Source organism: Camarhynchus parvulus, chromosome 5 (genome assembly GCF_901933205.1).
Source record: "Camarhynchus parvulus chromosome 5, STF_HiC, whole genome shotgun sequence".
Classification (NCBI taxonomy): Eukaryota; Metazoa; Chordata; class Aves; order Passeriformes; family Thraupidae; genus Camarhynchus; species Camarhynchus parvulus.
The window spans coordinates 14,117,411-14,129,791 of record NC_044575.1 but is presented as its reverse complement, the minus strand read 5'-3'; the positions used below and the strand labels follow the sequence as shown (position 1 = coordinate 14,129,791).

Genomic DNA, 12,381 nt, shown 5'->3' with positions numbered 1-12,381 from the left:
TTTGCAGCTGACAATGAATGTTTTGGGCTCTTGGGCTCTTAGTTGGAACCTGAAGCAATGGAGCTCCAGAGCAGGCACCAGCTATTCTCTATTCCCTTAATTATTTAGGGTCAGCTATTTCTCTGTGGTGCAGGCAGGAGCACCTTTCCTCATCAGTGGTACTGCAGGAGTGCTCTGATTTTATGCATTGCCATATCCTCTGCTGCATGCCACACTACTCAGCTTGACAATCAGCCCAGGCTGGAAAATCAGGTAAGGTGGGGTTGCTGAAGACACCCATCTGCAACCAAGGGATGGGCTTTGTTAAGATTATATGCAACAGATTTCTCTCAGCTGCTTTGCAAAGCTCAAGAGCATGGCTAGGGTGTCCCTACAATCTAACTCAAAGCTCATATGTCCAGTAGAGTTCTTAGAGGGGCCTCCCTTGTGCTGTTTCTGTGGAAGTTGCCTGCCACAGCCACCCCAGCAATCTGCCCTTGCTTTCTCTGAGAACAGAAGAACAACCTCTACCACTCCCTGCCTTTTCCTGCACTGGGCAGTGAAATTCACACAGTAATCAGGAGACAGAACTATTTCCTCCCTTAATTCTCTGTAAGATGTCTTGATTAATGTTTCCTTTGTATACACCAGAACATTTCCAGCTTCAGGCACACCAGCAGCACTCAGAGGCATAATCTTCTTACAACTAATCTCTCTCTACGGTAAGCATTATGTACAAAGGCTACAAACAGAACAACTGCAGGCAAAACCAGGCCCTAAATGCCTACACAGAAAAGAAACCATCCCAGGTCGTTCCTCTGGGGATTCCTATTTAACACAGGACTTGGGAACTTCAAGGTAGGGTCACATAGGGCAGAACATTTTTATTTGGCATGTAGGAAAACTTCAGAATCATCTCTGGTTTGGATAAACATCTATGAGCAAACACCAGTCCATCACCAAAGCCACGTTGTGTTGGGGAAAGGGATCACTGCAACCTCATGGCTTAGAAAAGGGCACTGCAATAAGCACTACCTACACAATCCTTCTATGGTTTGCTTCTTTCTCAGAACAGCTGCAACTGACTCCGTAAATATTGCACTGGCTATTTCTTCTAGCTAAGAATATTGAATGGGCTGCTGAAATGAATGCTTAATGATTTTTACATCTACCTCCTCTGCCCTTTAAACTGTAAATTGATTGTTATGCAAAGGCTATTAATTTAACAAAGTATATTAAATTTCCCACTAGCACTGAGGAGCTTCTCCTGACATTGCATTTCACTGGTCTTTCCCCTTGTTAACTGCATAGATCATACCTCACTTGCTGTAATTACAACTAGTACATCAACATTAATTATTTCCTTGGTAATGGCAGGTGCATGCAGAATTGAAGGTCTAATCCACACTACCAGAAACTTGAAAAAATCTCCAGCACTCAGTGAAAAACAGGAGTGAGAACCTTTCCTGCAGATCTCTTTATCTCAGTCCCTCACTTTATTTTCAGTAAATCATAGTTTGCATAATCTCCTTTAGCCCCCAGCTCCTGAATGCATCTCAATTCAATATAGCTCATGCAAAGGCATTCCCTTGAAGTACCAATCTATGCAGGAAGGTGAGGTGCTTGCTTGGAATCCTTTTCAGCCCTTTAATCCCATGTTCTAATATTTTCAACTGAAGAGATGAATCACACCTGTTAAGTATATACCAAGCACCTTATCCATCTTACTGAACTTTTATTTAAAGCTTACCATTATTTGTTACTGATATCTCTCATCAGCATTCTTCTAAGCAGGAAAAGAAAGTAAAAACTCAGATTAGCAAAGACTCCTCACCAAAACAGAATGTACAACTAAGCACATGTGCAGCATATAGGAAGAAATGTGCAATCACAGATCACAACTCATCTCCTGATGCAGTTTTCATAACAAGCTAGCCAAGAAATTCCAGTAAGGATCCAATTTGGCACAAACTCAGGAAACCAGATCTCTGCCTCTAAATTTCTGTTCATCTCGAAACACTTCCATACATCTTTAATTGAAAGTTTCACAGAGGTGACACAAAGCATTCCCACCTGCTTTTCAGCAGTGAACTCAGGAGGCTCTTAGAGATACAGTTAACACAAAATCAAGGTATAAGCACAACCTGGGCACACACACACAAACTACCCTTGAGCTCGACAGCTGGAGTAGGGCTAACAGTGTGGGCTACAAGGAAGGCATGCAAGGCAGGCTAGAAATGATATCTGAGAAATCAAACAAGCATATTGCCAATTCATTCTGAGATCTATGCTGGTGCCTGCTGCTTGTTCAGGTAAGCAGATATAAGGCACCACCACACCTCACTTGCAGTACAGATGACCCTTGAATCCCTGCTGCTTGTGCTGGAAGTGTGGGCACATCTCCTGGGCAGCACACAGTGGTTTTGGCACTGCCAAACCACAATGTCCAAGTCAAAAGGCAAGATTTCCATGGGCACAAGGCTCAGGCACAGAGACATGGTATAAGTTAGGCACTAAAAAACAGTGTTGAAAGCTATGTAGTAGTTAAGGAAATAGGCACTCACTTATTAATTTCAATATAAATAATATTAGGCCTAAAGATGAAGAGACTGGTCATATAACTCAAAAGCAGATTTGAAGTGCTCTGCTTCCTTTCTGCTGTTGTTATTGATCCTGACAGCTCATCTACCAGTGACAGTTTTCATTTGAGGCCTGCTGTGAACACATCTCCGAGCTCAGGCATTTCAGGGAGCAAGTCTCTGAGTCCCATGAACAGTATTAATGAATTACATAATGGTGAACCATATCCACCTCGGACACATTGAGCTTTCCAGTAATTATCCATAACTCACACAGTACATGTTGCTTGAGGAATGGCTGTCCCACGTCCTGCCATGCCCTGAAGTTTTCATGTGTGCTGTTAGTGATACCCTCCAACAACCTCCTACACAATGCTTTTAAACTGTAGCTGTTCTAAGAGAACAGCTTTCTAATAACCCTTTTTTTCTAGAGCTACCTCAGGGGTAGGAGACCTCAGGCCACCCTGATGGATTCACCACAACAGGCTTTGGGAAGAGGGAGCTCGGTCCCACATGGGACCCTGCCATCCCCACTCCTGCAGGGGCTGACAGGATTTGGGATCAGCTCAGGGCAGTGAGATATGGTACACAGAAACACAAATAAGACAGTAAATAACTTGTTTGCTTTAGCTAAAGCTATTGGAAATTTAAAGCCATGACAAAACCACTTTGGTTTGGCCAGGGGCACAGTTACATCATTTGCAAGCAGGCCACATCTTCAAGGTCAGTTCTTGCCTTGATATTTTTCTTTGAAAAGAACATATTAAAGAGCATCATTACTGCCTCATCCTGCTAAATCACATAATGAGAACATATTCCCTTTTAATGGAAGGATCCTACTTTTAATGACATTTTTAAAAACCCAGATGACTGCAAGCCTCACTGATGGCTTTCTATGATATCCACCTCTGCCTTTATACAATTAAGTCTAGAAAAGATTGTGCCTTGGGGCTACATTCCCACCACACAACTGCTAGGAAATACCAAGTTAATTTGAAGACCTGTTTTCATGCTTGAGAGGGTCCTTCTGACATTATTCCCCTGTTTGTGAAATATTGCTCCCTTGTAATAAAGTAAACCAGAATCAATTTCTACCTCAAGTCTGTTGAGTCATTCCCAGACTTGGCCTCCCAGCAGTAAGGCAAGGGTAATGGCAGGAAAGGATGTTTACTGACCATTTTACAAGGCAGAAAACAAGTGCTGGTCAATACCACAAAGATTCAGCTCCAGATTATGCCATGACCATCCACTGTCCCAAAGAATTTTAGATTAGAAGTGTATTTCTACCTTGAAATCTTGTATGAGCACAAATTATATTTCCACCCAATGGCTCTAACCCCAAGCCTACTAAATTATAGCTGACCTGGCTTGCCTACTTCTGCAGAACAGGTAAATGATGGGGAAATGACCACATCCTGTGGGGCTCTAATCACGCTGAATTTTCCACTCCTCTATTTTCTTGTTTCTCCTATCAGATTCAGACAGGATCTGTAAATCTCAGGGGCCTTCATAAGGAGGGCTGAATAAACATGACCAAATAAATTTTAAGGAAGTGCATCTATTTTTGAAGAGATCCTTATATGCCCCTGTTCAGCCTCTCAGACTTTTGGGCATTGTAATCTACCAAGATCTGTTGTACAGTGCTTTAAATTTAGAATCCACCTATACTTCCTCTGATATAGCCACTGTACCTGAAATTCTTCAGGAAATTAAAATACTGAGTATCTTTGCAAAAACCTCACTATTTCTCAGAAACGAGAACATCCACCTCTTCCTTCAACAATAGTTAAAAGTCAGTACTGCAGTTATTTTGGTCCAAGATTTTTAATTAAAAATCTCTGCAGGAGGAGGGGAACTAGACAACTCACAAAGAGTGTGCAGGGTGGGATTTATGCTGTGTTAAATGAGCCCAAAGGACTCAAACCGTGCGAAGGCTGATTGAGCATGCACGATGAAATCCACTCTCAGCCTCAGCTCTCCGGATGAAAACCCTTCTGTGCCTACCCCAGTCTCTCCTTCTCTCCCAGTTTACCTCACACAGTGAAAACAAGCAGACAGGATGAACTCTTTGCATTGTGGCCTTCCTTCAATTCAGCCAGAGGGAGTTTTAGGTACTCAGGTGGATGAGCACACCCATGTCATACATATTTAACTGCGTATTTGCCTTTGCCCATCTCCTTCTACCTGTTCAACTAAAACTATCCCAGTATTTTTGCCAGTGACTACTCTGCTACTCATACAATTGTCCCACTACCAGGTGCAGCATGCTGGACATAAGCAAGACTGAAACTGAGTTATCAGCCATAAGCTAAAGCCCTGGAGAATCAGGACTCCTAGGCTGGTGGGCAGCAAACCTAACAATACAACTCTTGATACAAGACAACAAATCTGAAAGCTGTGGAATTCAGGAATAGGACTTTTCTCATCACTTTAAAGCCAACCTATACTGACACCAGCTTTTTTGTCACTGAATGGAAAGATCTAGGTAAAAAAATCTGAACTGAAACAATAGTATAGCTTGGCTACAAAGCTGGCAACTGGAAATACAAGGGAGGTCAAAATCAGCTCTGCCTGGAGAGCTCCCAGCTGGGGAGGGTAAGGGAAGCCCTCACCACACAACACAACACCAAGACAAGGATGTCCATGCCACAGGGGAGGGAGGAGAGCTCAAAGGAGGATATGGAGAACAAGGGGCACCTGCAGACCCCACTTCTATAGATTTATGGATCACACTGACCTTCAATGGCTCCATGCCAAAAGCACAAATGTGGCTTTAAGCAAACATAAATCCCTGCCTCCCACACAAACGTGAACTGAGGTCTGACCCAAAAGGAAGATCAGGTCCTCAGTGTCCAGACTGGCCTTGTCTGAAAGGAAGCCAAACACAATGCAGCCAGTTCACAGCGTTTTCTTTATCACAGTGCTAAGAGCAGCTATACAATGCTTTCCAATAAAGGACACAGCAATTTATCACAGAGACAGGAGTTAGCAGGAAACACTTCCATTATCTCTGCTATGGAAAGGAAGTGACAAAGAGAATGGCTAAAAGGTGACAGACAGTTTTTATGAGGCCAGACTTCAGGCCCTCTCAGGTCTGACCAGCTCTTCTTTTCCATACCAGGAAAAAAGGGATAGGCTTCAGCTATGTGGGTCTCATACAACAGGAGGGAGCTGCCACACTGATTTCTCAATCCAGACAAACCAAAATGAATGAAAATATCTGTGCTCTGTCAGATCCTCAGGCTGTATAAATCAGGGAAGTTTTGTGGCCTCCTTAGCAGGGAGATGCTGACTGACAGTGGGTAGTACATGGCTGAGCATCCAACTGGTAGAACAGAGGCAATCTCAGAGACCTGCAATGCTGTAGAGAGAGCACAGAGGAGAGCAAGAGCCCATGATGCTTCCTGGCAACTATTTGGTTTGTATTAGAAAAGCAGGCTTCGAAGTGGTTGCTGCCTACAAGCTCCAAACACAGAAGAATTTATAAACAAAAGAGCCCAGATGGGAAAGATTTGAAAAGTTTGGGAGGGCAACAGGGGAAAGAATAAACAAATATCTCTTAAATGAAGTAAGGAAGCACTTAAAATGGCAGAAGGCTAGATGGTCTGTGCAGACTTTGTGGTGCCTCTAAAAGGTACAAAATCTTTAACATCCCATGGCTGTGCACATGTACCAAATTCCCCTACAGGGCACAAACACAGGCTGCTATTACCAACTGCCAGTAACAAACACTATTGCTCAGCCATTAGCAATCAGGAGGCACAGCAAACCACAGTGTTAGGAGCTGTACAAACTCATAACAAATAATTGCCTCTGCCTCAAAAAGCATATTGGGTTTCTATCATCTCAAGCAGCACTTGGACCCTAATGTATTTGCTAAACAGCATCAGACCACAGCAGCTAATGTCTGACTGAAGCAGAGAAAACTAAAGAGCGTAACATTTTAATGTCTTCTTCTTGATCAGGTCAGCTCATTCAGTGCCTTTCGCAGCAAAACTAATCTTCCACTGCACTCATCTCTCCATCTTTAGAGAAATGTGTAAACACAGATATTAACAGCTTCACTCCTCAGACAGCAGCGATGAGACCGCTGTAAGGACAACTGGGCCTTTTATAATGAACAATTTCCTATCTGGTTAAGAGTGGAGGTGAGCAGATTAATAAAAGGGACCTTTCCAAAACTGCTCAGCAGTCGATTCTGCAGACTCATTTGGGAGTGGGGCCAAGCTGAGACTGCCTCTGTCTGTCAATCTCACATAAACTGTCCTGACTGCAAACCATGCTGCCAAGAGATGCAGGCAAGGACCTGTCTGATGTCTCTGCCTCTCCGTCCAGGACTGCCAATGTTGCTGGACTCTTTAAGGTGAAAGATCAGCTGTTGACAGCTTGCAGTTCCCACCCGATGTAAACAGAACAGACACAACCCATGAGTCAGCTCAGGGAAAGAAGTAATGTAACCCAGCAGAAGGACTCCCACAGATCACCTTCCTCCTAGAAAGAGGCAGCGAAGACCAGGGCAAGCTGGACACTCGGCTGGGTTACAACCCAGCTGCAGATTTGCTCAAGGTCAGCTGCTTGCTCCTGATGACCATACAGCAATTTTACCACCTGCTGCCTGCCTGTGCCACCCCAGCAGCCCCAGCTGCAGCCCCAGCCTGCAGGCAGAGAACCCAGCCCAGGTGGGAGTCACCTCTGCCACCATCACTGCAGTCATGGGGAGTCAGTGAGCTGAGGGAATAAACAGCAAAGGAGATTTGCACCTTGCTCTGCAGAACAAGCCCCTTGCAGTTTGGAAAGCTGCTCCCAAAGCAGTGCTCAGTCTGGAGGTAATGAAGTTGAGAAACGCAGCATGGAAATGGCACTCACAGCAAGCAAAGGTGGGAATTAAATGAGACAGAGGTGACACTAACTCATAGGAGGAAACTATTAGGTTCTGTGAAAATTTACTTCCCTCAACAACCTGTCAAGATAACTGTGCCAACAAGCAGCACAACAAAGCATGTTCCTTCTAACAAACCTCTGCAGTCCCCTAATAGTACCAGCTTCTCCCCCCTCCATCAATTCCTTTACATCACTATCACCTTGAAATAACTTAAAATATCTTAAAATAATCTCTTACCTTGCAGGAGAAAAGGAGCCTCCCCTGCTTATTTTCTCCGGTAGAAGAGAACCTAAAGGCTTTAGTTAGGTCCCATGTTTCCAGACAGCTGTCATCAGTCATGTACAATTAAGACAGTTCTTGCCCAAAAAACCCACTTCTGCTGGTGGCACTGCCTTCCCAAAAAGCTCTGGATAGAAAGTGATTTCTATACCAAATGTATTTCTCCTTTGTCTGCAAACACCAAAAGTCTTCCCTACACATTCCTCGCTACAAGACACATACTGATCATCTAGATTAACCCCACTGATAAACCATGATGTTTAGGATTATAGTGTCTGATTGGAATTTTTCAAAGTTTCACTAAATACTGTTGGTCTCTAGACTGCCCTGCCCTACTGATGACTGATGTAGATGACCACAGATAAGTATTTGACACCCACAAGGCACTCCCATTTCCCTGGTGCAAGTGGGTTTTCAGGAACCATTTTTGTGACATTGCTAAAATATCTCTCTATTTCCCTGACAGCTCAAAGGCACTTCTAAGCAAGCATGACTGGAATTTACATCTCTTCCACTACATTGCCAATTGGCTGAACATAAAAGCAATGGTCAGTAGTCAGTCTGAAAGTGAATAAAATCTTAGGTACTTTATTTATAAATAGACAACAACCATGACTCACATGACTCACAGTTGTGACTTTATAGCCAACACACTGGGCAGTTCTTAGTTTCTTAACTGTGAATACATAATGACAGTAACACCAAGTCTTTCCACTGTACCTCTGGTCACAAAGACAAGCTTATAAATACACAACATATTCAACGCCTGCTTGTCAAAGAGTTATTGAGGCAGTCTGCAGACCAAGACTTGTTCTATACATGATTTTGTACCAGTTCATCCTTGTTAAATTACAAGTATTATTTGCTGCTATATTTCTGATGATACAACAAAAGTGTGGATGTAATCAGAGCCAAAAAAAAGTGCTTTATACTGGAAGAGCTGGTTCTTCTTTCTCACAGGGGAACAAGCCACACTGGTATAAGCATGTTCATACTGGTATAGCTGAATTCACACTAGGGAAGGGTTGTATCAATATTACAGAACAGCAGTTAAAAAGTAGTGCAAGTTGTTTACATAGGCAAGACCTAATTTTGAGAGGATTTGCTCCTGATCTTGAAAACACTGCTAAAACTCCTAATTCTACAAGCAATCTAGACACAGAGAAGGATTGGGCTGGTCATGGGTTTAGCTGAATAAAACAGACCACAAATCAATACAGACCACTGGATAGTAATAATAACAGGAACAAAAACTTACAGAGTGGGCACAGTTTGATGTGGGCTCTCACTAATCAAGCCAGTTATACCTACCCTTTATGCAGGTGAGAAGGTACCCAAGCTGTTTAGCAGCAGAGGGCAGTAAGATGGCCAACCTTGTTATATCAGTCCAAATTTCTTGAAATGTCAACTGATGAAGCAAATCACAGGATGCCACTGCCACAGCTGCTGCTATCAGAATTCAAGCATCAAGGGAGCTGAGTGTCTGTGTGGTTTTGAGCAGACAGGCAGAAATGCAAATAGGGTGTTCAGATACTTTCAAATCCATCAGATACAATTCCTGCCAGTCAAAGGTTCCCAAAGCATAAGGCTATAAATGTTCAAAAGAACACACTGCAATTGCTTAAGACTGTCCAGCCTCTGAGGCATGGGATGGAAACAAAGAAGAGGAGACTGAAAGGAGGGGAATAAGAGATGAGAGGAGAAGAGGAGATCAGGTAAAAAAAGGAGAGGCTGAAAGGCATAAAGAAAGAGCCTACACAAAGGGAGGATTTTAGACAGTGGTAGGAAAGTAGGAAGGTTGGGATCAATCTTGGGGAAGGGGAAAAGGACACTCACCGCAGCGCTCGAAGCCTCAGAGGGCAATCACTCTTCTCTCCCACACGACACCTCCATTCAGAGCCACCATGCCTTCCCCAGTTCCTCACCGCCTGCTACATGCTCAGAGGGCTTTCTGACCCCTCCTGGATGCTGCACAGCTCCAGGCTGCAGATCAGCACAGGAGCCAGAGAAGACACCGGCACGCAGAGCCTCTGCTCCAGGGGCACATGGCTCTCAAACACACCTCCCACACGCTGCCAGCACCCTGCCTGCGCTCCCGGCGCTCGCTCCCAAAACCAGGGCGACTCTCTAACCACGGCGACTGTGGAGGAAAATCCCGGGAAGAAGCACAACGTGATTCAGCCCAGCGATATGTCCAAAGAAAGCCTGAAACAATAGCCCAGAGCGGGTGTGATCTGCCACTGTTCGGCAGGGGAAGTTCAAGCTGCAATGCCCATCGACAATAATTAATTGTCAGCACTGTTAACAGTTTCGCTGCTGATCAAAGCAGCCGGGCAGGACCGGGAGAATCACAGCCAGTTGTTGTCACTTATCAAAGCACAGCAGCAATAAACAATCCGCAACTCTGTGACAGACTCTATTCCTGTCGTGCACAATCTCTCATTCTGTTCCTTTTTAGTGGCTTCTTAGCCCACAGAATCCCTGTGCAATCAAAAGCAAAAATAATACCCCAAACCGAAACAAACAACCCTCCCCAATTCACTCTTTTCTGAAATGAAACTGAAAGGAATAAAGTAAATCCTTGCAACTGTGGACTCACTCTGTGCACTCTGCACAAGACTCAGATACAAACGAGTTTGACAAAGATTTCTCAGTTGATGCAGCTGAGCAGTAAAAGCATAATTTCTTAATCTGTACAGAACCTAAACCTGCCATGCAGAAGCAGGTTTGCCAAGCACTGGTGCAGATTTCAGGTACACTAGCACAGTATTACTGCTTTAGATTTAAAAACAATCCAGTGGATGTTGCTAGTTACAGTATCCCATGGCAATTGTACAAATATTTCAGTAGGCGAGCATTTGTAATTACAGCCCTGAATCACTCTGCATCTGGAAAATATCCACATTTTTTCCTTCGTGGGTTTTCCCAATACTGCTAAATTAAGAGACAAACACAGAACACACACCTCAGCCAAAGCTCGCCCCCAAGGCTATCTGTGTTGCTGTTGTTCTCTCCAGGATGTGCTCTACCCCGGCCCTTATCATGAAGAAAGAGTTTTGCAAAAATATCTTTATCTGCTGCTGTCAGCCACTGCAGTCTATCAGTCAGTATCTTTTTGTACAGTTTTACACTGACTTCATAGAATCAGAATCATGCAATGGCTTGGGTTGGAAGGGACCTAAAAGATTATCTTCTGCTGAACCCACAGATACACCTTCCTCTAGATCAGGCTGCCTAGAGCCCTATCCAGCCTGGCCATGAACACTTCCAGGGATGGAGCATCCACAGCTTCTCTGGGCAACCCGTTCCAGTGCTTTATCATCCTCCCAGCAAAGAATTTCTTTCTAATGTCTGATCATAATCTGCTCTCTTTCAGTTTAAAACCATTCTCACTTGTCCCATCACTATCTGCCCATGTAAAAAGTTGTTCTCCCTCTTTTTTATAACCCCATTTAAGTACTGGAAGGCCACAATGAAGTCTCCCTGGAGCCTTCTCTTCTCCAGGCTAAACAACTCCAGCTCTTTGAGCCTGTCCTCACAGGAGAGGTGGTCAATGCCTCTGACCATGTTTATGGCTCTCCTTTGGACTCATTCCAACAGATCCACCTAATTTCTTGTGTTGAGGGCCCCAGAGCTGGGTGCAGCACTCCAGGTGGGGTCTCATGAGAGAAGAGGGGCAGGATCCCCTCCCTTGACACCAGCTCTCCCTTCTCCTTTACTGGAGGGGGTAGGGGAATGGTACACTCTCTTTGGCTTTTCTTTTCTGACCACTGTACTTGCAGAATCCCTCCTAGTTATTCTTCACATCCCTTGCCAGGTTCCATTTTATCTGTGCCTTACCTTTCCTGATCCCATCCCAACATTATCCCTGTACCTCCCCCAGCCATCTGACCCTGGTTCCACTAGCTGTACATTTTCTTCTTGCCCATCAGCTTGAGAAGAAGGTCCCTGCTCAGCCATGCTGGTTTCTGGCCTGCCTTACTCAATTTCTTACACATTGGGAGGGAGAGGTCGTGTGCTCTAAGAAAAGTGGCCTTAAAGAGTTGCCAGCTCTGGTCAGCTAAGGACAGGATTTGGGATAAACTCAGGGCAGTGAGTTTCCCAGGGAATCTCATCTAATAATTCTTTAAACAGCTGGAAGTTTACTGTTTTAAAGTTCAGGGTCCTGACTTTGCTCTTTGCCACACCCATGTTTCTTGAGATCACAAACCCAGCCAGGGCATGCTCACTACAGCCCAGGCTGCCTCAAATCTTAACCCCTGTAACTATGAACCCCTGTTCATCTGCATTGGTGATTGCACCAGGTCCACTAATCCATCTTCCCTCACTGGTTTGTGTAACACTTAGATCTGAAATTTATCCTTGATGCACTCCAGGAACCTCCTGGATTGCCTACAGCCAGCTGCATTGCTTTCCCAGCATATATCTGAATGGCTGAAATCCCTCATCAGGATGAGAGCTTGTGAGCACCACGCTTCCTGTAGCTGAACCAAGAGGCCCCAGCAACAGGTTCCCTCTAGCCAGACACCTCTAGTAGATCCCACCCATGAGGTGTCCTTTGTTGGTATGGTCCTTGACTTTTATGCACAAGCTCAACCTGTTTGTAGCTGTTTTCTCAAAAACAGCCCTTCATAATCCATCCATTCCTTAACAGAGAGTGCA

The 12,381-nt window shown here is 44.4% G+C and overlaps 1 protein-coding gene across 5 annotated transcripts in view; it reads right to left on the bottom strand.

The window, feature by feature from the left end:
• The window catches only part of OSBPL5 (oxysterol binding protein like 5), a 173,621-nt gene that overhangs the window by 67,382 nt on the left and 93,858 nt on the right, over positions 1–12,381 (bottom strand). The window contains exon 1 of one of the 5 annotated variants that reach the window (XM_030950551.1): positions 9,556–9,963. The exons of the other annotated variants lie outside the window; for them this stretch is intronic. The gene's annotated coding sequence lies outside the window, so the exon portion shown is untranslated. Of the gene's footprint in view, positions 1–9,555; positions 9,964–12,381 lie in introns of those variants that run through there. 5 annotated transcript variants of the gene reach the window in all.